General features: G+C 35.2%; 1 protein-coding gene across 1 annotated transcript in view; it reads left to right on the forward strand.

The window, feature by feature from the left end:
* The window catches only part of CTNNA3 (catenin alpha 3), a 1606653-nt gene that overhangs the window by 726702 nt on the left and 873312 nt on the right, over positions 1–6639 (forward strand). The gene's annotated exons all lie outside the window — the stretch shown is intronic.

Here is a 6639-nt window from a genome sequence, read left to right on the forward strand (position 1 = left end):
ATATATAAAGAAATATATTTCAGTATGCATTTCAAACCAATAAGGACTTGATATAGTCATTTATCATTACTCTACCTAACAAAATTAACAATTAATTCTTAAAGTTGATTTATTTGACTCAAGAGCTAAACCAAACCTACACATTGCATTTGTTTTTTATGTGTCTCGAATCTCTTTTAGTTTTTAATGCTATCAATTTGTTAGAGATAACAGATCATTTAGACTGTAGCTTGTTTGATGTTCTGCATTTAGTGGTCTCCCCATTGTATCATTTAAGTTGTAAAGAAAAAGTTTTAATGGCATATATGTTGAACAAGAGTCCATTCATTAATTTGGGCAATATATCCAGCCCCAAGTGGTTACTTGGGGCATCTATTCTCTCTTCATAGCAATTAAGAGTTGAAGAACTTTTAACTAATATGGGACTTAGAGCTTGAAGGAACATACGTATTTCCATTTTGTGGTATTTATACTATCAGGGCTTTCAGTAATGGGCTAAATGGAAAGTTTTGAAATAAGAATTAGTAATAAGGTGCCATGAATCTCTCTATGTTGGTTTAACATTTATATTACCAAGATTTCTGTATTTTATTTTCCATCACACCTGCCTTTCTACCCGTAGTCAGCAACTACTAATGTTGTTCATTGCTACACAAACCTGCTAATTTTTGTATTGCTATCGAGGTGTGTTTTTTTTTTCACAGAGGCTCAAAAAATTCACATCAAGAGAGCTGCAATCAAAATTCATTTGTAGTCATTTCTGTTGAGAGAAATCAGTTTTCTAGCTTTTCATTTAGAACAAATTCCATGAAGAAACATGTGGCACCAGAGCCGCACTGTAAAATTTATAGTCCTATGTATCATTCTCATATTATAATTTCTCACAGTAGAACGAAGAGTTTTAACTGTAAAAGCCTCTTAGCCAAATTTGTACCTTAATATTTGATATTTTACTTTCATCTCTGACGATGCATTGAATGTAAGGTCAGTGTTGTTTAAATGGTATCGTAATAAGTATTTTGCTATACTTAATTTCACATACATTCTACTGTAACAAGAATTTTTGAAGAAAATTTTGTATTTTTATTGTGTATAATAGTTTCAACTGGGTTAATTGTCATATTTTAAAATTTGACTTCCTGGCGGGAACCAGCAGTTAGCATAATGGCTATGTCGCTGGACTCCCACATAGTCGACAACGGTTTGCGTCCTGGACCCGGTGGCTTAAAACTCACGCTGGGTGCGTGTGCGTGTGTGCTCAAGATCCCAAGAGGAGAATGGAGGAGAAGGGATTGCGGTGTGACCATCCCCCCTGGGGGGTGATTTCTCGCTTTCTGTCTCTAATGTCTCTGTCTGTCTGGCGAGTGCATGTGCCCTATAGCGAAAATCTCTCAAAAAAAAAAAATTGACTTCCTGGCTAAAATACATCATGAATGAGAATTAAATTCCCCAACTATCAGGTAAGGAAAGATGATAGAAATTTAATTTTGATAAAGAAGCACATGTTCCAGAGTTTAGTTCTATTTTTGTTTTGGAAACACTTTTTTTTTTTTTTTTTTTTCAGGCTATAGACTAAAGAGATGTTAGCCTTCTGTGAAATGAGAATTCTGCATAGATTTGCAACATAGTAGCAGAGAATAAGAAGCTAGTGGTCCTCATATTACACTAAAATATATCAACCTCTTTGGGGACTCTCTGAAGTAGAGCTGGGGTCCTCATACTACAGTAAAATATATCAGCCTATTTAGGGACTGTCTTAAACAGAGTTGAGAATCCTGTGCATAGTTAATAATGGCCATCCTTTGATTTGAAAAGTTCCCTTAAGAGTGTGGGGAAATGCTTAGGAAGCTCTCCTGGCTAACAGCAGAGCTCACATGAAACAAAACTGTGATTCAAGCAAAAGATGGACTAAGTCCCTAGAAGCAAATGCCTTACTATAATAAAAGTAAAAACTTTTTTTTTTTTTTGATACCTGGTGGAAGATTTATTTCAAAGAATATTTATTAAGCTCCTACAGTATTCCTGGCGTTGGGGATACAATAGTGAATAAGATAAGTATCTATCATTTCAAAGAATATTTATTAAGCTCCTACAGTGTTCTTGGCATTGGGGATACAATAGTGAATAAGATAAATATCTATATCTATACTTGTATTATAGTGAATGAAATAATAAAACAATGTATAGGTAGGTAGTACAATGTCAACTAGTGAGAAGTGCTATTAAAAAAAAGCAAAGAAAAAGGCTAGTGATGGTTTAATAAGATGGTCAGAAAATCACTTTCTGAGGAGTTACAGTTGAGAGAAAGTAGACAACCACTCACATGACTTTCTGTACTCTCAGATATAACTTTTTTTGGTGGTTTAAACATCAGTCACCACTACAAAGGAAAAATACGAAACCCCCAAGTTTATTCTTCTATACATTTCACACTTTGGAAACCCAAAAACGTTGAGAGTTTTCCACACCAACCTACTCTCTCTTTAGACATCTACAATTCAATTATGATACTATCTGGAGTTAGTGCAGCCCCCACAGGTTAAGAATTTAGTCCCACTGGGACCAGCAGATGGCATGCTGGGCACATCACTAGACTCCCATGTAGTCTACCATGGTTCAAGTCCCAGACCCGGTGGCTTAAAACTCATTTCTTTGTTATTTAGAAATTTTACAAGGATGTGTTTTTGTTTGTACCTTTTTTAAAAAATCATTATTGGGCCAGTGAGTGATGTGGTGGTTGAGGTACAGCATTCCCACATGGGTTACAGTGGTTTAAGTGCCAGATCTGGTGGCTTGCTTTCTCACTTTCCCTCTTTCTCTCTGGTAAATAATAATAATAATAATAAATAGTTCTTTAAAAAATTATTGTTGAGCACTTAGTTGTCTTTTAAAAATCTATAGATTATATCCTTCATCTTTATTGTATTTTTTAAAGTTACCTCTCCCCATTTTCTTTTTTTAATTTTTTTTTGAGAGATATTTTTGCTATAGGGTGTGCTCACTTGCCAGAGAGACAGGAAGTAAAAAATCACTCCCCAGGGGTGATGGCCATGCCACAAGCCCTTTTCCTCCATTCTCCCTGGGGTTTTGGACATGCACACATATAAGTCCAATGTGAGTTTTAAGCCACCAGGTCTGGGACATGAACCGTGGTTGATTACATGGGAGTCCAGCGACATAACCATTATGCCATCTGTTAGTCCCTCCCCATTTTCTTTGTTCTCTCTCTGAAATATCTGTTGGGCAGATTTTTGACTTCCTGAATTGATACTTTGCTTTTTCTAGTTTCTGTCATTTTAATCTTTTCACCTTACTTTCAGAGTGATTTTTTAGCTTTATTCTGCATTCTTTATTTATTAAAAATGTAGATAATGTGTCAGCAAATTATAGAACAACCAAATTCAGTAATAACACTGGTGTGTCAAGAGGTATAAAGTTAATTTTTTTAAATGAAGGAACATATTTATACTCATAAGTTTAGGTATTGTCTATGGATACCTTTGCACTGCAGTGGCAGAGTTGAGAGATGGCTCTGCAAGCCTGTAATTTTTACTGTGTGAATATTAACAGAAAACATTTGTTTATCCCCACTCCCTATCCCTACTCTAGTTAAGGTGATCAAATTTGTTTGCTCCATAAATTTTGGGGAAGGTTCCTTTTTTGACCCTTTTCCATAGCATACTGTGTTATGTTACAAATATAAAATCTTTTGTTATTCCTAGAATCTTATTTGGAGTTTTCTGATAGACACTGCTTGCTGCAATGTCACTTTTTCCTCTGACATATTTAGATTCAAATTGTTTGTCTTGTTTGAATGCTTTTCTTACCTGCTGGGATTCTTATGTGTTCATTCGGATTAATGAATGAAATACTATACGAATGTAGTTTTTTTTTTCCCCAGAAAAAAAGACTGCCAACCTCCTGTATGGAAACTCTGCACCTATTACTAGTGTTCTGAGGACAAGGTAGGGAAAAGGTGCCGAGGGCTCCATATTTGTTATGTACATTCTCATTTAATTTCTCTATTTTCACTCCCAAGCCTCAATGCCTTGTCTGGTATCCTTGGGACTAAGTTCTCAGGTTCCAATTTGCCAGAAAATAAACTCTGCTTTGCTAGAAGGGAGGAGTAGTCTTTTGGTTGTTTTCAGTAAAGATGAGGAACTAGTAGTTGACCATTTTCCATGGCGACTTTAACCAGTCCACATATTTTTAGTAACCTTAATTTCTGGTATAACCACTTAGGTTGTAGCTTCATTTACTCCTTCATTATATATTCTATATTTTACAGAAATTTGTAGAACTCATTCATCTATTCTTGTCTCTTTATCTTCATTTTAATTCATTTGCCATTACATTAGTTTTAAGGGAGAAGAGGCAGTAAAAGCATGCAATCGATCTACCATATTTCAGATACAGATTTATTTATTTATTTAAAAAATTTTGTTAGAGTTTTTTTTTTTTTTGCTATAGGATGTATGCACTCACTGGAGAGACAGAAAGCAAGAAACCAACCCCCCCCGGGGAAATGGCCACACCACAATCCCTTCTCTTCCAGTCTCTTCGCAGGATATTAGGCACACATACACATGTGCCCCATGTGAGGTTTAAGCCACTGGGCCCAGGGTTCAAACCACGGCTGACTATGTGGGAATCCAACGACGTAACCATTGTGGTATCTGCTGGTCCCCAGATAAAAATTTCTTTTGACAATTTTTAGGCATAGCAGGAGATGCTAGGGAATAAGAGAAAGAGACCGACACACCTGGTATATAAGCTGGAATTGTAGACCAAGGATAGAAACGGGTGGAAAAAGTCTAATTGTAAAGTGAGTTGTTATCCTTCATTACTTGTCTTATTTTTTTTTTATTTTAAAGATTTATTTAATCTAATTATTATTATTTTTAAAAATTTCCTATAGGGTACATACACTCACCAGAAAGAGAGAGAAAGTGAGCAAGTAAGCTGCCAGGTCCGGGTCTTAAATCACAGTCAGCCATGTGGAATTCTAGAAACTTCACCACCACGTCAACTGCTGGCCCCCCATTACATGTCTTTTCTCCTTCTTCTTTTTTTTAAATTTGTTTCATACATTTTATTACTGCATAGCAACACAGCATTAAAAATGAATTTTCCCAGCATAAACACAGTGCACACCAGTCCAGTTAAAGATATTGTACATGCTATTACCGACAGACAGTCCTCCGCTTCTGTGTCTTCCAAATGTCTCACTTCTCTTTTTCTCTTTTTATTCTCTTCCTCTCATTCTCCCCTGGCTCCCAATCTCTCTTTCCACCCTGTATCTGCAACTGTTTTCCATGCTTCTATATCCTCCAATCTTTCAGTTTCCTCCACAGAGAGCAGACTTTCAGTATATATTAAGTAGAGACATACCTTGTCTCTCTTTCATAGACTCATTTGCTTCACTCAGAAGTAAAACTTCCATATTCATTCTTTTCTAATCTACCTTTTACTAGTATCATTATAAGGGCTCTTACTATGTACACATTTCTCTACGGAATCTTTTAAATGAGAAGACGTGGATATGTATACTTACAGTTTCCATGGCTATGTAGTTCAGTCAGGGTGTCTATCATGATTTTATTTATTCTTCTGTGGGTAATTAAAATGTTCCCCAATTTGTTAATGAAACTTGAACCATCACTTTTATTTTTAAAGATTTTTTTTTCCAAAGGACATGCGCACTTGCTAGACATGTCCCTCTCTAGAGGGATAGAGACAGAGACAGAAGGAAAGTTAGAAATCACTCCTGGAGAAGGAGTGGGTAGCCACACAACAATTTCTTTTCCTCCATTCTTCTCTGGGGATTTTTGGCATGTATGCACATGTACCTGGTGTCATTTTCAAGTCTCTAGGTCTGAAACTCAAGCCATGATCAGCCATGTGGGAGTCCAGCACCTTAACCACCATGCTACCTCCTGGCCCCTGAATCATTACTTTCTGAGTTCTTCCTACATTCTCCTTTTAGTCTAGACCAACCTATTCATTTCTGTAAACTAGCAATCTTCAAAGTGCAATATATCATTGTATGTGTGTGTGTTTATGTGTGTGTGTGTGTTTATATCTGACTGTGGATACTGAGGGAATATAGTTGATGAAACAGAATGATTTTTCATGCCACTATTTTCAAGTAAGCTAAATTTTCTCTAGAATTTTATATGTTTTCTTTATTATAAGATATAAATTTGCAAATTTAAACATTTTTTATATCTATAAATGTATTTAATTTGCCTGAGACCATTGTTTTCTCCAAAGAATGTGTTTAAATTTTACAATGAAATAGAAGTAGTAAATTTTATGTAAATATTTTTAAAAACCAACCTTGAATTGAAATCTGCATATATTATCTCATTTTTTTGGTATCAAAATTTTGTTTTTAATTATCATTTAAAATTTAGAATAAGCTTATAAATTGAAAAACACATACTTTGCTATTTGAAAATTTAAATTTATATTTGTAACAATAGTGAAATATTAGAAAACTCTGAACTTGGTATACATGTAGGGGGGGTGGTGGTGGTAGTGGTGGTGTATATTACATCTTTACGAAGTAGAATCTTACAAGTGAAGTTAATAATTGTCATTGGTAGGGCCAGTAGATGGTATGGTTGTTAAGGCACT

Source organism: Tupaia chinensis, unplaced genomic scaffold (genome assembly GCF_000334495.1).
Source record: "Tupaia chinensis unplaced genomic scaffold, TupChi_1.0 Scaffold000250_1, whole genome shotgun sequence".
NCBI classification, from domain to species: domain Eukaryota; kingdom Metazoa; phylum Chordata; class Mammalia; order Scandentia; family Tupaiidae; genus Tupaia; species Tupaia belangeri.